Raw genomic sequence first — 24504 nt, forward strand, 5'->3', positions numbered from 1 at the left:
CATCTTTGTTTCAAAAGATTCCTTACATCTATCTTCTGACCCCCGGATTGGAAACATCACCATATCCGACCATGCTCCTGTCTTCTGTTCCTTCCATCTTCAACCGGGCTCCGGTAAGCCTTCTAATTGGAGACTAAATGAATCCATATTGAGCGACGATAGACACTTAGCCCACTTCACTTCCCTTCTAGAACAATATTTTAGGGAGAACGATTCCCCCGAAATTTCCTCTCAAACCTTATGGGATGCTCACAAGGCATACATTCGTGGCCATTTCATAAGCAAATGTTCCCACTTGAAGAAATTGGCAGACAAACAGATTTCCTCCCTAATAGACCGTATACACTCATTAGAAATTCTTCATAAACACTCCCTGGATCCCCTTCATCTTTCCGAGCTTTCCTCCCTTAGGTCAGAGTTTAAAAATCTTCTTAATAAAAGATCAGCTAAATTTTATCTCTCTTCCCAACTAAAATTCTATGCCCATGGCAATAAGGCCTCCAGATTCATGATGAAATCGCTTAAAGAGAAGAAAAAACGCCAGATACGTTACGTCAATTAAATCTTCCCAAGGACAACAACTTTTCTCCCCAGACTCCATAGCTGAACAATTCAGACTCTTTTATAAAGATCTTTATAATCTTCCCCCACCTACTGGTTCTCCTCTTCAAGCTAAATCCTTTTTAGATACCCTGAAACTGCCATCCCTATCCGATTCACAAAGACTAGATATCTCAAAACCTTTTGACCTCATAGAATTTACTAAAGCTTTAAAATCTTCCCCAAAAAACAAATGCCCAGGCCCTGACGGACTCCCAACGACCTATTACTCCGCTTTCTGTAATACACTAGCTCCTTATCTTATTCGAGTATTTAATCAGGCCCTTTTAAACCTCCCCCTTTCCTCAGATATGACAAGAGCTGTAATAACGATTATCCCTAAAGAGGGAAAAGACCCAACTATCTGCGCTAACTACAGACCTATCTCCCTTCTGAACATTGACCTGAAAATTCTAGCTAAAATGCTTGCATCTAGAATCCAGTCTATTCTTCCAGGTCTGATACATCCTGACCAAGTGGGATTTATTAAAGGGAGAGAAGGAAAGGATAACACCACCAAAATATTAGACGCCCTCTACTTTGTATCTAACAAAAAATTACCTCTAGTACTCTTGGGTACTGACGCTGAAAAAGCGTTCGATAGGATTGACTGGCCCTATATCAAGCTCACCCTAGAAAAATTTAAATTCCCCGACCCCTATATCCACGCCATTTTTGCCATGTATAATAATGCTTCCGCCTCTGTCCTAGTAAATAATCACTCCTCTAACTACTTTCATATTAATAATGGAACTCGTCAGGGTTGCCCTCTCTCCCCCCTTATTTTTGTTTTAGTCATGGAAACCCTCTTACAGGCTCTAAGACAAGAAAACTCTATCCATGGATTAAGAATAGGTCCCCATGAATGCAAACTAGCTGCTTTCGCAGACGATCTTCTAGTGCTAACAACTAACCCTATCTCTTCCATGCCCAAGATTCTCCAAATACTCGACATCTTTAGTTCTTTCTCCAACTTTAAAATCAACCCCCACAAGTCACAGATTCTACATACAGGTTTATCCCCTCCGGCTATCAAGCAACTCCAAACAGACTCGCCTTTTAATTGGTCCACCCAATCTATCACATATTTAGGAATCAGAATTAATGCTCATCTTCCAGACCTGTTTCATTTAAACTATACCCCCCTTTTGACCTCTATCGCCGCTCAATTGGATTCACTGGACGGACACTTTCTCTCTTGGTTTGGGAGAAAAAATATGGTGATGTCTCTAGTAATCCCTAGACTTACATATCTTCTCCAGGTTCTTCCTATAGGGGTCCCCCGTACCTTCTTCAGGAAACTCAACTCACTTATAAGCCGTTTCTTATGGGAAAAGAAAAGACCCAGAATCTCAATATCCACCCTTACTAAATCTAAACGTCATGGGGGAATAGGCCTTCCTAATCCGGAGCTTTATATGAAAGCTATTCACCTAAATAGAGTTATTGATTGGATTCGCCTTCCTCCCAACAAATTATGGATCACCACAGAAAACGCTAATTTCAATTCCACCCTTAGATCTCTCATTTTGTCAGGGAAACCCCTTACTCCTCTTCCTAGGATGTCTAATCCTGTGATTAGCACCACCATAAAAATTTGGAATTGGTTTTCTTCCAAATATAGCGACGTGCTTTCCTTATCCCCCTTCCTTCAAATTAAAGATGTATGCTCATTAGCCCCTTCAGATCTCAGATCTTCCCTTCCTCTTCATCTAAGAAATTCTACTGCCCTCATGACAGAAATCTTAGACAAAGATGGGTGCGTCCCCCCAGATGCAGATTTAGCCTCCATCTTAGAACCCGCCCCCTCTGGCTTTCTCACCATTAACTATCTTAAATCAGAGTTACTTACTCACGCTCGATCTTTACCCGAGAAGCGCCTAGCCGGTTGGTTTGAAAATTTGATATCTATTGACAAATACCCCCCCAAATTGATTTCTTTTCTCTACAAAAAGCTTATTGACCCCAGCATCAAAGCTAAGCCCGCGTTCATAGGATACTGGGAAAGAGACCTGGATAAAAAAATTTCTGAGAAAGAAATTGACTCCATCCTCATCGCTCCGCATAAAATATCAAGGTGTGTTCGGGTTCAGGAGAACGGGTACAAAATCTTGACAAGATGGTACAAAACTCCTGATAAAATAGCCTCTATATATCCAGACGCCACAGATCGGTGTTGGAGATGTGGCTCAGAAAAAGGTACCTTCATACATGTTTGGTGGAACTGCCCCCCTCTTCTAGTATGGTGGAATCAGATCTTCCAACTAAGTAACTCCATCTGCGGTACAAGGGCTCCCTGTTCACCAGATCTCGCTCTACTATCTTTAGGGATATCTAGACTCGACAACCGTGTTGGCTTACTTAATTTCCTACTATCTGCCGCACATCTTTTGATCCCTACCAAATGGCGTTCACCTGACATACCCTCCTTAGACCAATGGATTAATAGAGTTGATCAATTATATCGTTTAGAGGAGCTGTCAAACTGGGAATTGGGTACTAGAAAAAAATTCTTAACCACTTGGGCAGCTTGGAGGAAATATAGAAACTTCTCCTAATAGGTTTCTCTTTAAACATGACCACGCTCCCAACTTCCAGAAGTATTCCTACTCCTATCTTTCTACGCATTGAAATGTAGTGATGTTGTTGTAGCGTCTTACTGTATCACTCTACACAGGACTCATGGATTGTGATCTCTGATGTAACGAGTCATAGTTGCCTTTCCTCATGTTCTCTCCTGCTGCGTCAGGAAGTCTCATGCTTGCTCAGTAATGTACTGTAAAAGTTTCTTTTCTTTCTTTTTTCAAAAATCAATAAAAATTGTTTATAAAAAAAATAAATAAAATGTAACTGACAATTTTCATATTTTTTTTTTTTACTGGTCTACTAGGTATAACAGTGGTACTATACACACCAACATTTGTTTATTTCACCAGAAAATGTAAGTGACAATTTTTATAGGTTTAGCAGTGGTACTATACACCCAAAAATTGGTGAATTTCACCAGAAAATGTAAATGACAAAGTAGTGAATAGATATAAAATAAAACACATGCAAAAAAGAAATATGGATTTATGAGGTGGAGTTCCATATGGAGTAGGAGTTTGAGGAGGCGGAGGATGTAGCGGAGTAGGGGGAAGAGGCGGTGGAGGAGGACGAGGTAGCCAACACAGGTTTTTGGTTTTAAAGGGGTTATCCCATCTTTGACAATGGGGGCATATCGCAAGGATATGCCCCCATTGTCTGATAGGTGCGGGTCCCACCGCTGGGACCCGCACCTATAAGGAGAACGGAGCAGAGAAAGTGGAGGAGGGCGCACTGCGCATGCGCAGCCGCCCTCCGTTCATTTCTATGGAGCCGCCGAAAATAGCCGAGCACTGGCTCGGCTATTTCCGTCTGCCCCATAGAAATGAATGGGAGCGTTGGCCGCGCATGTGCGGTGCGCTCCCATTCACTTCAATGGGAGAGGCGGGGAGCTGTGCCTGGTGGTGGTCGGACCCTGGGAAACCCGGGGTCCTCCAGCCACAACTCTCCCCGGCTCCGTTCTCGTTGTAGGTGCGGGTCCCAGAGGTGGGACCCGCACCTATCAGACAATGGGGGCATATCCTTGCGATATGCCCCCATTGTCAAAGATGGGATAACCCCTTTAATTTCATTTTTTAAAATTAGGGTACACTCTAAAAGAGTGTGAAATATCCAAAATACAAGAATGAGCAATTGCGCTGCAGTATAACAATGGCTGGTTCTACACAAGGTACGGACAAGTCCTAAGGTATCCATGCCTGGTTCATTTTAATGAATGTGAGCTTGTCCGCATTGCCTGTGGACAGGCGGCTGCACTTGTCTGTGATGACGCCCCCTGCCGTGCTAAACACACGTTCAGATAATACACTGGCTGCAGGGCAGGCCAGCACCTCCAAGGCGTAAAGGGCAAGCTCAGGCCATGTGCCTAATTTGGAGACCCAGAAGTTGAAGGGGGCAGACCCGTCATTTAGTACCTGTAGGGGTGTGCACACATACTGCTCAACCATGTTGGTGAAATGCTGCCTCCTGCTAAGACATTCCATATCAGCTGGTGGTGTTAGTTGTTGTGGCGTGCTGACAAAGCTTTTCCACATTTCGGCCATGCTAACCATGCCTTCTGAAGTGCTGGCGGTGCCCCAGCTGCATTGGCGACCTCTTCCTTGTCCTCTGCCTTCGCCTTGTGCTTCCACTGTGCCCCCGCTGTCAGGTGGGAATGCCACCAGCAGCGCGTCTACCAGCGTGTGCATGGAGGCCCAGTCATTGGTGGTGAAGTGGTGCTGTTCCGCCGAGCGACTCACCCGTGCGTGCTGCAGCTAAAACTCCACTATCGCCTGCTGCTGCTCGCACAGTCTGGCCAGCATGTGCAAGGTGGAGTTCAACCTTGTGGGCACATCGCATATGAGACGGTGAGCGGGAAGGCCGAAGTTACGCTGCAGCACTGACAGTCGAGCAGCAGCAGGGTGAGAACGCTGAAAGTGCGCACAGACGAGCCACACTTTATGCAGCAGCTCTGACATGCCGGGGTAATTTTTAAGGAATCTCTGCACCACCAAATTCAGCACATGCGCCAGGCAAGGGATATGCGTCAAACCGGCTAGTCCCAGAGCTGCTACGAGATTTTGGCTATTATCGCACACCACCAGGCCGTGCTTGAGGCTGACTGGCACCAACCACTCATCGGTCTGTTGTTCAAGGCCCGTCCACATCTCCTGCGCGGTGTGGGGTTTGTCCCCCAAACAGATAAGTTTTAAAACTGCCTGCTGTCGTTTACCCCTGGCTGTGCTGAAGTTGGTGGTGAAGGTGTTACGCTGACTGGGTGAGGAGCTGGTAGAGGATGTAGAAGCAGAGTAGGAGGAGGAAGCAACAGAAGGCAATCTAAAGCGCCCTGCAATCCTCGGTGGTGGAAGGACATGCGCCAAACTGTTTATCCGCCTCAGACCCAGCTGCCACTGCATTTACCCAGTGTGCTGTTATGGAGATGTAACAGACCGTGCTTACTGGTCCACGTATCCATAGTCAGGTGCACCTTGCCACAGATGGCGTTGCTCAGTGCACACCTGATTTTGTCCCCTACTTGGTTGTGTAGGAAAGGGATGGCTCGCCTTGATAAGTAGTGGTGGCTGAGCACGACGTACTGTGGGACAGCCACCGCCATAAGGCCTTTAAAACTATCTGTCTCCACCAGACAGAATGACAGCATGGGACATTGTGGAGATGATTCTGATCCTCTGTTTGCGGGGTGCCAGGTGGCACTGTCACTCCAGAGGTGGATGAAGAGGCCGCGACTGCAGCAGAAGAGAAAACAGGAGGAGCCAGAAACCTTTCTTGGTTTTTTGAGGTGTCTACTCCACTGCAGCTTGTGCTTTGCATTTAAATGCCTGGTCATGCAGGTTGTGCTCAAGTTGAGAACGTTTATGCCTCGCTTCAGGCTCTGATTGCACAGTGTGCAAACCACTTGTGTCTTGTCGTCAGCACATTGTCTGCAGAACTGCAACGCCAGGGAACTCCTTGGAGCTGGCTTTGGTGTGCTCGGTCCCTTGCTGCGGTGGGCAGTAGGAGGCATACTGTCTAGAGGACGGCCGCTCCGCTTTTGCACCCTGCTCCCTCTCTGGTGACTCTGTGCGACCACCGCCTCTTCCTCCGAACTACATAGGTCACTCGCATGACCTTGATTCCATGTGGGTTCGAGGACCTCATCATCCTCCACATCATCTTCCACCCAGTCTTCACCCCTGCCTTCCTTGTCGGTCTGCACACTTTCGAAAGCCCCAGCAGTTGGCACTTGTGTTTCGTCATCATCCGAGACCTGCTGCGATGGTCCTCCCATGTACTCATCTTGAAAGATAAGTGGTTGGGCATCAGTGCACTCAATCTCTTCCACTTCTGGGGCAGGGCTAGGTGAATGTCCCTGGGAAACCCTGCTAACAAAGTCTTTAAAAAGCAGAAGAGACTGCTGCATGACTTGGGGCTCAGACTGCTTGGCTGATTTGCAAGGGGGTGAGGTGAAAGAATAATGGACATGGGCTTCAGGTGCCAACTGTGTTCTTTCAGCAGGAGACTGGGTGGGAGACAATGTGAAGGAACTAGATCCACTGTCAGCAACCCAATCTTCTATCGCCTGTACTTGTTCTGGCCTCACCATTCGTAGAGCTGCATTAGGCCCGACCAACTACCGCTGCAGGTTCTATCGCCTACTCGCACCTGAGGAAGGGGTTTCACTTGTGCGTGTAGTTGGCACAGATCGACCACGTTCTTCTCCCTGCAACAGGAGCTCCACCAGCAGCATCACGACCTGGGCCAAGTCCCTTATTTGACCCTAAATGGGTCTTTATTAATAGCAGAATAGAACGACAGTATGTAAAGGGTGTATCTCACATGGTCTGAACCAGTGTAGGCCTGAACTAAATATTTATTTGCCCAAAATGGCTGTATTTCAAATGGCTGTATTTCAAATTCCTGACTCAAACGCCTGTATGTAGAGGAGGTATCTCACATGGTCTGAACCAGTGTAGGCCTGAAGTAAATATTTCTTTGCCCAAAATGGCTGTATTTCAAATGGCTGTATTTCATATCCCTGAATCAAATCCCTGTATGTAGAGGGAGTATCTCACAGGGCCTAAACCAGTGTAGGCCTGAAGTAAATATTTATATGCCTAAAACGGCTGTATTTAAAATGGCTGCATTTCAAATCCCTGAATCAAACCCCTGTATGTAGAGGGAGTATCTCACAGGGCCTGAACCAGTGTAGGCCTAAACTAAATATTTCTTTGCACAAAATGGCTGTATTTCAAATCACTAAATCAAACCCCTGTATGTAGAGGGAGTATCTCACAGGGTCTAAACCAGTGTAGGCCTGAAGTAAATATTTCTGTGCCCAAAATGGCTGTATTTCAAATGGCTGTATTTCAAATCCCTGAATCAAACCCTTGTATGTAGAGGGAGTATATCACAGGGCCTGAACCAGTGTAGGTCTGAAGTAAATATTTATTTGCTCAAAATGGCTGTATTTCAAATGGCTGTATTTCAAATCAGTGAATCAAACCCCTGTATGTAGAGGGGGTATCTCACATGGTCTGAACCAGTGTAGGTCTGAAGTAAATATTTATTTGCCCAAAATGGCTGTATTTCAAATGGCTGTATTTCAAATCCGTGAATCAAACCCCTGTATGTAGAAGGGGTATCTCACATGATCTGAACCAGTGTAGGCCTGAAGTAAATATTTATTTGCCCAAAAAGGCTGTATTTCAAATGGCTGTATTTCAAATCCCTCAGAATACAGCTGCAAAATAAAAATAGTTTTGGATCAGTGGACCCCGATGAATCCAGGGGTGACGTTGCTACAGTATGTGGATGACTTGCTAATTTGCTGTCCCACCTCAGAGGATTGTTATCAACATACTGTATCACTGCTCAACCACCTAGCGGCAATGGGAAACAAGGCCAGTAAGGAAAAACTACAGTTTTGTAGGGAGAAAGTTATCTTTTTGGGGCACTGTATCTCTCAGGGAACCCGACACCTGACCACTCAGAGAGTCCGGACTCTGAATGATCTGCAGAGACCGAAAAATCACCGGCAACTGAAGGCTGTCCTCGGACTGGTCAACTAATGCAGGGACTGGATACCAAGCAACTCTTCTAAACTGGGACCCCTCTATGAGCTGACATCTAAAATACTGTTCCAAATGTCAATGACTGGTCAATCCTCCAGGATCTGACCCAAGAACTCTCTAAAGCACCAGCCTTAGGTCTGCCCAACTATGACCTACCCTTTTACCTTTTTTGCTACGAAAGCAAGGGCCACGCAACAGGAGTATTGACCCAACTACATGAGTCCAGGTACCGACCCATCATGTACCTGTCAACTGCCTTAGATGCAGTTATCCGAGGGTCACCGGGTTGTGTAAGGGCTGTGGCTGCCTGCGCTGTACTAGTACAGAAAGTTGGCGACATAGTTCTGGACTCCCCTCTCACTCTCTATACTCCCCAATCGGTGCAAGAGATCCTGAATCAAGTCCAAACCAAGCATCTCTCTGCAGCCAGACTAAGTACGAGGTAGCCCTCTTGACTCCTACTAACTTGACGATTAGAGGTGCGCCATTTTGAATCCGTCTTCTCTTCTTCCTGTTACCGAGGATGAAGAGAAGGGGGGGAATAATGGTGCAAATGATCGACTTATGACCGACGGGACAATTTTTTTTTTCGGGTAACCACGTTGAAGAACATCATGACTGCCTTTCTCTGATGGAACTCGAGTCAGCAGCTATCAGTCTGGTGAAGGAGACACCGATCCCAGATGCCAAAAATCTTTTTTGTCGATGGTTCCAGGTATTACACCCCAGACTGTAAGCCACACACTGGGTATGCAGTGACAACTGTTAGCGAAGTGGTGGAAAAAGGCTCTTTGAGCTCACACATGTCGGCATAGGAAGCAGAGCTATGGGCTTTGGCAAGGGCATGCGAGCTCCACCGAGGCCGGAGGATTAATGTCTATACGGATTCGAGATATTCTTACGGGATAGCTCATGACTTTGGGCCTATCTGGAGGGCAAGAGGGTTTCTGACCAGTTCAGGTAAGCTAGTAAAGCACGCAGAACTGATTGATTGGTTGTTCATTGCCTTTAGCCTGCCGCACGAAATGGCCATTTTGAAGGTTAAGGCCCAAACTATGGAGACGACCATGGAGGCCACTGGGAACGCCTTGCCAGATTGGGCTACTAAGGAGGGTGCTTTGGATCCAGGGGGTGGGATCCTAATGCTTACCATGCCTTCTGATGTACCGTTAAAGGAGTTAAAAAAACTGCAGTCTCAGGCAGAGATGTAGGAAAAGAGGAGATGGACGGCATTAGGGGCCACCCTGGGACACAATGATATTTGGGGCTTTGACTGGAAATGGTGCCTGCAAAAGTCACTTTTTCCCATGATGGCCCACTCATCTCATTACCCTGGGCACCTGTCAAAAGCGGCTATGTGTGCGCAGGTGGAAGAGCATTGGATTGCACCTGGGTTTTGCACTGTGGCCACCACGTTTGCAGCATCTTGCCTGGTGTGTGCTCTGCACAACCCCGGTAGGACTGTAAAGCCACCACAGCGGCACTCACCCAAACCAGATTACCCTTTCCAGCGAATCCAGATAGACTACATTAAGTTAACAAGGAGTGGGCTGTACGAGCATGCCCTGGTCTGCGTAGACATGTTCTTTGGTTGGCCTGAAGCGTGGCCCGTCAAGTGCGCCAATGCCACGACAACCGCAAAGAAGATCCTGTCCGAGATTGTGTGCCGTTGGGGCCTGCCTGAGACTATCGAGTCGGATCTTGGCTCTCACGTCACCGGGCAGATCTTTGCAGAAGTATGTAGAGCTCTCCACATCAACCAGGGTTTACATACTCCGTATCATCCTCAGAGCAGTGGTAAGGTTGAGCGTCTCAATGGGATCATTAAGAACCGGATTTTCAAAATTATGGCTGACACTCGGAAACCATGGCCAAAATGTCTCCCTATTGTCCTTTATTCCATCAGGAGTGCCCCCAGGAAACCTCATGGGTTATCACCCTATGAGGTCTTGTTTGGAAGCCCTCCTAAGACAGGATTGTACTACCCCCAACAGCTGTCATCTCTACATACTCAGCTGACAGGGTATGTGCAGTCTCTACAAAGCTTCAAAAGGTCCACCACCGGCTCCGGGAGTCTCTCCCGGACCCCAACTCAATAACCAGTGTTCATTCTATACAACCAGCGGATTGGGTTGTCTACAAGAAACATCAGAGGACGGGACTAGAACCGAGATATCTCGGACCGTTCCAGGTACAGCTGACTATGCCAACCTCACTGAAGCTTGAAGGACGAGACAACTGGGTCCACTCCACACCAGTCATTGCAAGAAGCTGCTGAACCACAGGCCAGAATGAGGTGTATCGTTTTTACTATCTTTCTTAGCTTTGTGTATTTTATCAATGGTAGTGATTATAAGCATCCTAATCTATTGTTTAAAATGCACCTCTAATTAGCTAAGGCAGCGAATAGGACCAATTGCTGGGTATGCTCGAAACCCCCTCCTAGCCACTACACCCCGGCCATGGCGACAGTTCATGCCATATATGATGTCTGTATTGGCATGAAAAAGTACGAGAAGCTTGCCAAAACCACTAGAAGACATGTATCTATAGAATTTAATGACACATTGCTGGAAGGGAACATCAGCTATAGTTTTAATGTTAGCTCTGATTCCTGCTTGTTGTTAGACAAACCTATATGGGTATCAGGACAGTTAGGCAGTCCCCAGATGTGCTTCAACCTTAAGTTTGGCAATGAGAGTAAATTCATAGGGACCACTACCTGTGAGACAGATATAACAGTCAACCTGACCAACGAAACTCCCAAACTCTACCATGACACTAATAGACCAGATTACATTTTCTGGAAGGAAGGCTGTAAAGTCCAGACCAAAGGAGCAATTCCCCAATCCATCATACTCCTACTCAGCGCCCATGACCGTCAGAAAAATTTATCATGCACAGTGCTGACAGGTCACTACTACTTTTTGTGTGGCTTTTCAGATTACAAGGTGATTCGCCGTAATGCTAGAGGTTCATGTGTGTTAGTGAAACTCGTACCCGCTTCAAATATTGCTGCTGATCAAGAGGATCTGCTATTGCGGAGGGCAAGGATGCAGGCCAGGAATTACAGAGAGCTGTTTTCCTCCCATGATCAGGTGTGGGCATGGTTCCCAGCTTGGACTGGGTGTGGTATCGAGTTAATGAAGCGACTGAACAACTTCTCATCCATTGTGGACCGAGACCGTTGCAGCAGTGCGGGAGATCACTGAAGAACAAAAGCAGATCAAAACCCTCGTCTTATAGGAGAAGATGGCGCTGGATTATCTTTTAGCTTCTAAAGGGGGTTTCTGTGAGTTTATAGGAGAGGACTGCTATACTATGCCAGTGATAAAGTCCAGGCCCATATGGATAAGGTCACTATGCTTCAGGGCAGAGCTAGGGCTATTGCTAATGAGGGATGGAATCCTTTCACGGCTTTGGTTGGTTTTTAAGGATTTCCTGTTTTCCTTAGGTAACTGGTTGAAGGAAGTAGGAGTATATATCCTCATGTTGTTCCATTTTCTCTTTATCCTATATATCCTGGTGAGATGTTCCTGCTGTTTTATCAATCAGATCGCCCAGGCATGTGCAGATGATCACATCCTTATCGCAGCTCAGGAATATATTACGGATCAACCTATGTCTTTGATGGAAAGGATGTCCAACTAAACGTCCATTGCCACACCACACCTCCCCACATCAGGACCTCCCTCAGAGTCAACTCCCTGAAGAATAGAGCCGACCGATGGAGCATCATATTGGAGTTAATGACACCCAAGAAGCACCACAATCGACGAGGGCAAGCTGAGGAAACCGAAGATTCAGCAAGAGATTCAAAAGAACACAGGGGACATATTACAAAGAGGAGGGAACTGTTGTGGAAATTTTTATTAGCATAGGATGACTATAGTGGACTTTCTCTTTAGCTTAGGAATATTATGTAGGTTTATTTTGTATATGCCTCCCTGTGTAAGGTCTGACCGGATTACGGTTATAAAGGAGCATGATCGGGTCACGACGTTACAAGGGAAATTCTATAGATCAGCACTCGGGTTCCTGCCCCCCCATGTGAAAGCCGCCACCGTTGGTTTGAGGGGGATCTAATGGCTGCTGGCTCTGAGAGCAATGTTCTTAGTGAAAGCTGCCAGTGGATCCTCTTCAGCAACGGTGGGGTATAGCACACTGATGCCAGTCTCATTGAACCATGAGGGCCCCAACATGCTACAAAATATTGGTTGGTGGGACTGGTGGCCATGTGAATGCTATATCAGCTTTCTTGGTCGACCCTGTTTTAAAAGACCTTCCTCAGAGACTGATCCCCCCTTTCGGAACAATGTCTAACAGAGGTTCACTTTGGGTCTGTAGGATATCTGTACCAAATTAAATAGATATTGTCCGATTAGGGCCATATCTGCTTAAATAAAAGGCTGATTCATTTGGAAGCATTTGCACGTGTTCTGGGTGTGGTAGTGGATGGTGAAAATGTTTGAGCTCCACCCACCGGCACTCTCAGGAAGTGTGCAAATGTGTACCTTTCAGTTCTGAAATGTATTCCTATTGGTCAATGCATGAAGTGGATTGTACCTGCCTATCTGTAATATTATTTGGCGGCCATGTGCCATGAAGGGCGGGGTTAGCCCAGTAAAAAGGTCTAACAAATGTTAACAGACACAGAATTTCTTGGACACAAAACAGACTGTAAGCAAGTCTTATTTCATCGGTGCTGGTTGCTTTCACTTCCAAGTCTCCGTATATCTAAAAGAGCTAATAGTACTTCACAAGGATCAGGATCCGACGGTACCAGTTTCCAAAACTACCACTACAAAACCCCTGTATGTAGAGGGGGTATCCCACACGGTCTGATCCAGTGTAGGTCTGAAGTAAATATTTCTTTGCCTAAAATGGCTGTATTTCAAATGGCTGTATTTCAAATCCCTGAATCAAACCCCTGTATGTAGAGGGAGTATCTCACAGGGCCTGAACCAGTGTAGGCCTAAATAAAATATTTCTTTGCCCAAAATGGCTGTATTTCAAATGGCTGTATTTCAAATCCCTGAATCAAACCCCTGTAGGTAGAGGGAGTATCTCACAGGGCCTGAACCAGTGTAGGCCTGAATTTAATATTTATTTGCCCAAAATGGCTGTATTTCAAATGGCTGTATTTCAAATCCGTGAATCAAACCCTGTATGTAGAGGGAGTATCTCACAGGGCTTGAACCAGTGTAGGCCTAAATTAATGGGAGTCTTTCACGCAGATTCAACAGTGTTATGTCCACAGCATCCCCCTTACAGTGCTTACCGTTTGTTCCTTGCTAGCATCGTTGTGGAGAAAAACACTTTTCATCCGTATGCAAATGAGTCTGTGAAGGGGCCCAGCGGCGGCGTTACAACGGCCGGTGCCCAGGCCCCTGGTTCATTTTCATACGAAGGCACTCCGCCGCGTCTGCCCGCCCTAAGTCTCTGTTCTAACCTCCTTCCTCCTGTCCGTAATCCTGTGCATGCGCTGATGAACGCAATATCGGTGCGTGCGCATTGAATGAACACTGTCGGGCCGGGGCATCGCAGATTAGCGTGCACATGCGTCGGCCCAGGCCTCAGTTACATTGTAGCCGTGTGGAGTCGCATCACAGTGCTGCGCTGAAGGCGTACAAGAGTCGGATCTGACGCAGGCTTTATTACCTCTCCTCAAGTGTCATAGAGGATTGATTCTGTTAGTATAGTATAGTAAATATAAGTGCAATGTATGTTTCCCCTACTTGTGTTTGTTAAAAACATAGGCAAAAAATTAACTGATAGAAACTCCAGCCATACTAAATAACATGCTGCTAAGTGTGTCTCCCCTACTTTTGTCGCTCAAAAACAAAGCCACATGTGCCCTACTTTTGTCACTCAAAGACAGAGCCACTTGTCCACCACCTTTGTGTGTCAAAGACAGAGCCACTTGTCCGCCACCTTTGTGTATCAAAGACAGAGCCACTTGTCCGCCACCTTTGTGTGTCAAAGACAGAGCCACATGTCCACCACCTTTGTGTGTCAAAGACGGAGCCACTTGTCCGCCACCTTTGTCTATCAAAGACAGAGCCACTTGTCCGCCAGCTTTGTGTGTCAAAGACACCCAGTCAAAAATGATGGGTGTAGTTCTAGTTTAAATTGCAAGAAAAAAAGGAGGAAGTGTATAGCGATCTGGACTATTTAAGACGTAAGTTTTACTTATGCATTATAAAATATATCCAAATATAATGGAGGTTCAAATGTGAATACAATTTTCCACGATCCCGCACACAGGGGGACTCCTTGGAATCAAAGACAACTGTGTCCACACTTATGCATTCAGTGACACTGCAAGGTAACAAGAGCCATTATGCACTAGCACCTTAGGTGCACAAATATAAGGTAGCAATGACCGGTATGCATTGGCACTTTATGCGCACAATTGAGCAAAAATCTGGGAGATTACATATAACAGTATATACATAATGCACAGCGGCATCAAAGAAAAAAACACTCAATAATAAGGTGCAAGAGTTCACCATGCAAGAGAAGGCACAGCTGCACCTATATCATGAAGGTGCACGGCAGCACCAATGCAACCCAGTGTCCTACCCTACAGATTATGGACGCTTCAGACACTTTCGTTTCACAGTTTCTTGACAGGGTGGTCCGGTTCGATGGTAGGAGGTCCTTAAGATAAGAGGGAATCACAGGAAGATGTTCCTATATGTAATATATAGAAAGGCTGAGCACTCTCCCAATGGACCACACAGAAACTATTCAAAGATTGTTTGAGTTTATTACACCAATATATAGATCTAAAAATCAACAAAATTAACTAAATTACAATAAGACTATAATAAAAATAAAATATTCAATAAAAATACACTATGAGTATAATAAAAGGGTTAAACAGATTCAGAGCATAATAAGTAAAATGGTTTACAAAAGCATATTATATCTGGCTTTGATGAAGTATGTCCTGGATATGCAGAAAAAAGATGATGATTTGCAGATATTCGACAGTCAGAGAATATATGATAATATTTTCGGATATATTTTCGAATATATATTCGCAAAAATGTCCAGACTGGAATAAATTATGTGCTTACGATAATTAGTCAATATCCCCTGTGTGGCAATTTAAAGGAAACACTTACTCTTGCAGACAGCCGTCTGATTATCGCACACGGTGGCGTCCCACGTGGCTAATGGAGTTGAATTTCGGCGGTGTCTGTTACTTGCAGTACAGCAGGAGTAGTGTGAGCGATATAGCCCTCCGTGTAGAGATTCTTTGTGAAAGAAATTGAAGTTGTAGCTCTACTTCATGGGACTGAATGTTCGCTTTATGCCATAAAGTTCCTCAGGGTGAAAGGAATTGATTCAAATTATCGGCATCGGGACGTCCATCAGCTGATGTGCGGGTCTTTTGAAACCAGACGCGTTTCGGGGTCTTTTCCTAGCCCCTTCCTCAGTGGTAGCCCGCAAAGGGAAAAGAACCCCTTTTTATACCCAAAATCCTTCATGATTCGACAGATTACAAAATCTGGAATGGATTTGGCGATTTGTATCAGCCAGTTGCATATTAAATCCGGTATGGAATAGAAGATGGATGTGTATATTAGATATATGCCAGTTTTTCAAATGTAACTATTATGAAGAATCCTAAATGGTGTCTCATAGGATTATACATACACATACATATTAATTCATAAAACATCTATGAAATTTTCCGAAAAAACGCAGATGCGATTTCTTCAACCTTTGTGCGTTTTTCATGCGTTTTTTGCGTTTTTTCAAGATTTTGCATCTATAGCCCATAAGTATATGTAAGGTGCCAGTTTTCAAAGAAAACATTCTCCCGAAAATGTTTAACAGTGTCTTATATATCAGTATGTGGATATTAGTCACTATCTGTGACCCAGCAATACAATTTTCCAAAAAACGCAACTGCGTTTTTTTGATAATCCATGCGGTTTTCGTGCGTTTTTTTGTAAATTTGCTGGATTTCTTCTCCATATTCATTCCACATATAGATATATATTACATATGATAATTTAAAACGTATAGTAGACAATAAATCTTAAAATACTTTCTATATATCAGAGATTGCATAAAATTAATGAAACCATTGAGTATAAGTTCATGCAGTATATTAAAAATGATTTCTACAACAATAATATATCCTAATATCTGTATAACAGTAAAATAGAACCCATTGCGAATATATGATAAATAATTAAAACCCTGAGCTTAAACAAGGAGTGAGTAGTCTATTTGACGCGGACCCCAAATTGTATTCTAATGTTCTATCTTCATTTCACTGATTGATTGTCAGTAGGTATTTATTCGATAAGTCATCTAAATATTCATCTAATGTTCTAGTTGGAAGATGTTTCTGACTGAGGAGTGAGAGATTGGGAGCCCTCCATCCGAGAAGGACCAGAGTGGGTAAAGCAAACCACCTCTGGGCCTGAGTCAGATGGGGGGCGCCCAACCGAGATGGGTACTTAAAGGAAGCCGAAGATTTCAGATTCGGCATTCAAGCCCATCGGTATGATTGAATCAAAATTAAAAATGAATCTAGATTCAACACGGGACATTTGTTTGATGAGGTCCCCTCCTCTCCAATGTGGTTTAACTCTCTCAATAGCAGCGAAAGACAAAACATTTGGGTTTTGATTATGATGTAATTTAAAGTGTCTGGAAACAGTATGTTTATCTGATCCACTTCTGATTTTTGTAAAATGCTCAGAGATTCTTTCCTTCAAGGTCCTTTTAGTGCGCCCTATATATTGTTTGTCGCAAGGACATTGAAGGATATATATTACATTCTTGCTGTTACATGTCAAAAAATCTTTAATCTCATGTTTAAAACCATTTGAAGTGGATGAAATTTCCATTGTTTTCTTCGAGAAAAGTTTTTTTTTACAATTTGAGCAGGTGTTGCATCTAAAGAAACCCTTCAAATTTAGCCACTTATGAATAGTTGGGTCTGAGGAAGACTTTCCAGATTTGATTGTCGGAGCAATTTTTAAACCTAGATTGGGGGCTTTGGTATAGATGATCTTTGGCTTTTTAGGTAGTAACGTTCCTATAATTTTATCCTTTTGGATAAAATGCCAATGTCTATTTATGATGGTTTCAATTTTTTTATAATGTGAATTGAAAGGGAGAATAATATTAGTTTGTTCCAATTCTACCATTTTCCCATGAGATGTAGGGTTCTCTATCTTCTCTAAAGGTTTGTCAAAGAAAGTCTGCCTGTCTAAAATTTGTATCTTATTAAAAGAGTCTTCAACTGATTTCATTGGGTAATTTTTTACTTTAAATTGTGACTTTAACATTTCGGCTTCTTGTTGGAAGATGTCATTATTAGTGCAATTCCTTTTAAGGCGTCTAAATTGGCTGCTCGGGATGTTAAGCAGCCATCTTGGTAGATGGCAGCTGGAATGTAAAATAAAACTATTTCTAGCCGTTGGTTTCTGGTATGTTGAACATATTAATTTATCTTGTTCGACATTAATATTTAGATCAAGGAATTCTAGATGTGTTTTACTTATTGTGGAGGAGAAACGGAGATTTAGTTGATTCTCATTAATCGTCTCCAAAAATGAGGTTAAAGATGTTTCATCACCCCTCCAAATAAAAAACACATCATCTATATAACGTTGCCATAGCACCAGGTTCGACCCCAGAAGGTGGTTAATGGTAGCATCTTCCCAATCTGCCATAAAAAGATTAGCATAACTGGGGGCGAACCTGGTGCCCATAGCTGTTCCAGTCACTTGAAGATAATAGTCCATATCAAAATAAAAATAGTTGTGTTTTAAAATTAACTCTACGCCCTCCGCTATAAAATCAATTTGTTCCTCATGGAAACGTTTACTATTCTTAAGTTGATTAATCATTGCTGATATACCCTGTGTGTGGTCAATTGATGTATACAGTGTCTGAACATCTAAAGTGCCCATAGTCCATTTAGGATCATAACTTAATTTTTCTATGATGTCCACTATTTGAGTCGTGTCCTTAATATAGGACTTGGTATTTTTAACGACTGGTTGTAACAGATTGTCTATATATTGGGAAAGGTTCGCTGTAAGGGAACCTATCCCTGAAATAATGGGACGACCTGGCGGTTTCAAAGGATTTTTATGGACTTTGGGTAAACAATAAAAAACTGGGAGTCTGCATTGGGTATTTAGAATAAATTTCGCCTCAGGTTCTGATAAAATCTTATTTCGTGTACCTTTAGTACAATAATCCGTTAAAATAGTTTTAAAACCTTCTATAGGATCCACACTTAATTTGGTGTAAGTATTTTCATCCCCTAATTGTTTTTTACATTCTTCATTGTAATCCAGAGTGTTCATAATTACAATGGCGCCGCCTTTATCGGCGGGGCGTATTATAATATTTTCCTTTGATTGCAGAGATTTTATAGCTTGAATTTCTAGATTAGAGAGGTTGTTTTTTGTAAATTTAATATTTAAAGATCTTAAATCTTGTTCAACATTTTTTCGGAATGTATTAATTTCCGAACTAATTTCTTGTCTGGGGAATTTTACTGATTTAGGTCTCAATTCAGTATGTACGTATTTTGAATTCCTCTCCTGACATGAGATGACTGGGTTTTTGAGAAAATATTTTTTAAGACACAGTTTACGGATATATTTTTTAATCCCTATGTATATATCAAATTTATTTGCTTTAGTGCTTGGAGCGAATTTTAATCCTTTATTTAGGAGTTTGATTTGCGGTTCGGTTAAATCGACATCACTCAAGTTAATTATGGCATCTTGACATAAGGTCATTTCCTGTTGTGATTGTGGTGCCTTTCGTTTACTCCTCCGTGTTTTTCTCTTCCTGTTTGGTGTGTGTGTTTTTTGTGATTTTTCTGTATCGTCTCTTGTGGCCAATTCTGTTCTTGGTAATTGTGATGTCTCTGAGGTGATCTTTCTCGGGGGGCTCTGTGGCCCCATTCCTCCTGTCTGTGCCTCAGATTGTACGGGTGTGAAATGGGTGAAGGTGAATAGCGTTGTCTGCTCGGTGAATATTTCGTGTGGTTGTGATGTTGTCTTGTCCGCACTCTGTGGTGTGGTGGTGTCTGGTCTAAAAAATGATCATTTGTGAGTGCTTCATATCTATTGGAAGTTGAAATAGTAGACCTAGTTTGTATGTCTTGTGAACAATTATTATCATTAAATTTTATAAGTTCTTTGTTATGTATATCTTCTAATTGTAGATGATCCACATCTTGAGTGTGTGGAACACTTAGATGTCGTTTTTCATAATTATTAAATTTTTTAAATTTTCTTTCAATGATGTCATTTTCCAATTTATCTATACTCCTACATAGTCTTTCTTGCCAGGAATTGAATTCCTCATCTTTTGGGAATTTTTCTATAGTTTATTTTATTTTAGAAATTTTAACTGTAACTTCATCCAAGATTTGGGTCCTTCTTTTCACGATTAATTGGATCAGTGATATTGACTGATCAAAAAGGAGTTTCTCCCATTCCTTGGTGAAATCACTGTTAACAAGATCCTGTGCTGGAGTTTTTGATAATAATAGACCCTTAGGGATATATCCATTTTCTATGTATTGTAAGAGAGATCTGATCTCCCATCTTTGTTTAAGTTGTTTGTGCAGGGAGATTTCAAGTTCTCTGAATACTTCAGTCATAGTTTGGTCAATGTTAGTGACTACCTCTCTATGATCAAATTTAAACGTCTCTACTTTTTGACGTTTAGTTTCCATGTGGTTCCAAATGTCCATAGTTTGAGGCGATGGAGCTCACCAAATGGGGTGAAAAAGGAAGTTAATAATAGACAGAGTATGGTGGCTCTCTATCGCCTATAACTATGAGTGGGTGCTGCTAGGCCTGAGTGACTCACCCAGTCACAAATTAGAAATAAATGTAATATATAGAAAGGCTGAGCACTCTCCCAATGGACCACACAGAAACTATTCAAAGATTGTTTGAGTTTATTACACCAATATATAGATCTAAAAATCAACAAAATTAACTAAATTACAATAAGACTATAATAAAAATAAAATATTCAATAAAAATACACTATGAGTATAATAAAAGGGTTAAACAGATTCAGAGCATAATAAGTAAAATGGTTTACAAAAGCATATTATATCTGGCTTTGATGAAGTATGTCCTGGATATGCAGAAAAAAGATGATGATTTGCAGATATTCGACAGTCAGAGAATATATGATAATATTTTCGGATATATTTCCGAAAATATATTCGCAAAAATGTCCAGACTGGAATAAATTATGTGCTTACGATAATTAGTCAATATCCCCTGTGTGGCAATTTAAAGGAAACACTTACTCTTGCAGACAGCCGTCTGATTATCGCACACGGTGGCGTCCCACGTGGCTAATGGAGTTGAATTTCGGCGGTGTCTGTTACTTGCAGTACAGCAGGAGTAGTGTGAGCGATATAGCCCTCCGTGTAGAGATTCTTTGTGAAAGAAATTGAAGTTGTAGCTCTACTTCATGGGACTGAATGTTCGCTTTATGCCATAAAGTTCCTCAGGGTGAAAGGAATTGATTCAAATTATCGGCATCGGGACGTCCATCAGCTGATGTGCGGGTCTTTTGAAACCAGACGCGTTTCGGGGTCTTTTCCTAGCCCCTTCCTCAGTGGTAGCCCGCAAAGGGAAAAGAACCCCTTTTTATACCCAAAATCCTTCATGATTCGACAGATTACAAAATCTGGAATGGATTTGGCGATTTGTATCAGCCAGTTGCATATTAAATCCGGTATGGAATAGAAGATGGATGTGTATATTAGATATATGCCAGTTTTTCAAATGTAACTATTATGAAGAATCCTAAATGGTGTCTCATAGGATTATACATACACATACATATTAATTCATAAAACATCTATGAAATTTTCCGAAAAAACGCAGATGCGATTTCTTCAACCTTTGTGCGTTTTTCATGCGTTTTTTGCGTTTTTTCAAGATTTTGCATCTATAGCCCATAAGTATATGTAAGGTGCCAGTTTTCAAAGAAAACATTCTCCCGAAAATGTTTAACAGTGTCTTATATATCAGTATGTGGATATTAGTCACTATCTGTGACCCAGCAATACAATTTTCCAAAAAACGCAACTGCGTTTTTTTGATAATCCATGCGGTTTTCGTGCGTTTTTTTGTAAATTTGCTGGATTTCTTCTCCATATTCATTCCACATATAGATATATATTACATATGATAATTTAAAACGTATAGTAGACAATAAATCTTAAAATACTTTCTATATATCAGAGATTGCATAAAATTAATGAAACCATTGAGTATAAGTTCATGCAGTATATTAAAAAGGATTTCTACAACAATAATATATCCTAATATCTGTATAACAGTAAAATAGAACCCATTGCGAATATATGATAAATAATTAAAACCCTGAGCTTAAACAAGGAGTGAGTAGTCTATTTGACGCGGACCCCAAATAGTATTCTAATGTTCTATCTTCATTTCACTGATTGATTGTCAGTAGGTATTTATTCGATAAGTCATCTAAATATTCATCTAATGTTCTAGTTGGAAGATGTTTCTGACTGAGGAGTGAGAGATTGGGAGCCAATCTCTCACTCCTCAGTCAGAAACATCTTCCAACTAGAACATTAGATGAATATTTAGATGACTTATCGAATAAATACCTACTGACAATCAATCAGTGAAATGAAGATAGAACATTAGAATACAATTTGGGGTCCGCGTCAAATAGACTACTCACTCCTTGTTTAAGCTCAGGGTTTTAATTATTTATCATATATTCGCAATGGGTTCTATTTTACTGTTATACAGATATTAGGATATATTATTGTTGTAGAAATCATTTTTAATATACTGCATGAACTTATACTCAATGGTTTCATTAATTTTATGCAATCTCTGATATATAGAAAGTATTTTAAGATTTATTGTCTACTATACGTTTTAAATTATCATATGTAATATATATCTATATGTGGAATGAATATGGAGAAGAAATCCAGCAAATTTACAAAAAAACGCACGAAAACCGCATGGATTATCAAAAAAACGCAGTTGCGTTTTTTGGAAAATTGTATTGCTGGGTCACAGATAGTGACTAATATCCACATACTGATATATAAGACACTGTTAAACATTTTCGGGAGAATGTTTTCTTTGAAAACTGGCACCTTACATATACTTATGGGCTATAGATGCAAAATCTTGAAAAAACGCAAAAAACGCATGAAAAACGCACAAAGGTTGAAGAAATCGCATCTGCGTTTTTTCGGAAGATTTCATAGATGTTTTATGAATTAATATGTATGTGTATGTATAATCCTATGAGACACCATTTAGGATTCTTCATAATAGTTACATTTGAAAAACTGGCATATATCTAATATACACATCCATCTTCTATTCCATACCGGATTTAATATGCAACTGGCTGATACAAATCGCCAAATCCATTCCAGATTTTGTAATCTGTCGAATCATGAAGGATTTTGGGTATAAAAAGGGGTTCTTTTCCCTTTGCGGGCTACCACTGAGGAAGGGGCTAGGAAAAGACCCCGAAACGCGTCTGGTTTCAAAAGACCCGCACATCAGCTGATGGACGTCTCGATGCCGATAATTTGAATCAATTCCTTTCACCCTGAGGAACTTTATGGCATAAAGCGAACATTCAGTCCCATGAAGTAGAGCTACAACTTCAATTTCTTTCACAAAGAATCTCTACACGGAGGGCTATATCGCTCACACTACTCCTGCTGTACTGCAAGTAACAGACACCGCCGAAATTCAACTCCATTAGCCACGTGGGACGCCACCGTGTGCGATAATCAGACGGCTGTCTGCAAGAGTAAGTGTTTCCTTTAAATTGCCACACAGGGGATATTGACTAATTATCGTAAGCACATAATTTATTCCAGTCTGGACATTTTTGCGAATATATATTCGAAAATATATCCGAAAATATTATCATATATTCTCTGACTGTCGAATATCTGCAAATCATCATCTTTTCATCTTTTTTCTGCATATCCAGGACATACTTCATCAAAGCCAGATATAATATGCTTTTGTAAACCATTTTACTTATTATGCTCTGAATCTGTTTAACCCTTTTATTATACTCATAGTGTATTTTTATTGAATATTTTATTTTTATTATAGTCTTATTGTAATTTAGTTAATTTTGTTGATTTTTAGATCTATATATTGGTGTAATAAACTCAAACAATCTTTGAATAGTTTCTGTGTGGTCCATTGGGAGAGTGCTCAGCCTTTCTATATATTACATTTATTTCTAATTTGTGACTGGGTGAGTCACTCAGGCCTAGCAGCACCCACTCATAGTTATAGGCGATAGAGAGCCACCATACTCTGTCTAGATGTTCCTATATGTCCCTGGATGACCCTACAGGGCCCTACAATGGCCCTATTGGTCTAGACACGGAGTGTCCCACTAGTTGGGCCCCCGTCCGGAACCTAACCCTGGAATTGCATTCCCTATTTTGCCCTGAAAAGATCCTGACATGCACGTTTCTGAGGCAGAAACAGTCCTCTCAGGGGAATATGAAAAGTGGGCTATAAATCATTCACTTGCTGGAGAAGATATTGCCAGCAAATACAAAGGCCACTGGGAAGGATAATTCCCAGTGAAATAGAATGCACAGGTAGGTGCCAAATAGAAAGGGAAAAAGGAAGAGGGACAGATGAAAGACCCCCTCCCCTAATTGTGTTACACAATTGGGGCCACAGGCATAGATGTTACCTGGCTATCTGCAGGGGTCCGCCGGTATTTGAAGTGTCGCGTCCACTTGTGCGCACGGCGCGCAGTGTGGTGACGTCAACAATCGCAAGATGTGGCGGGCGCATGCCCAAAATGGTTGCCAGGAACCGGAGTATAGCGCGCACTGAAGGGCACTCACTGCGCCTGCGCCAATGGCCGAAATCAAAAGTAAGTCACCGCGCAGATGCGCCAACTCCAATACACGCGCTATAACTTTTAAATATACTGCCAACATCGCCGAACATGACAGCCCTCATGCTAATATCGATAGCATGAGGGAAAACATGACAATGTATGGAATATAAACATAAAGATGGCTGTCCACCATATGTATATTGTGGAGGCATATTTAGCATAAAGAGGGCAAAATATAGATACATAGATTGTCCATGAATATGGGCATCGATATAGGGGCACCATATTGGTGTGTTCTAATGGACATCGGGATATACGCCCATATAGTCTACACCTGAACAAACCCGGA

This window comes from Bufo gargarizans, chromosome 1, assembly GCF_014858855.1.
Source record: "Bufo gargarizans isolate SCDJY-AF-19 chromosome 1, ASM1485885v1, whole genome shotgun sequence".
Lineage (NCBI taxonomy): Eukaryota > Metazoa > Chordata > Amphibia > Anura > Bufonidae > Bufo > Bufo gargarizans.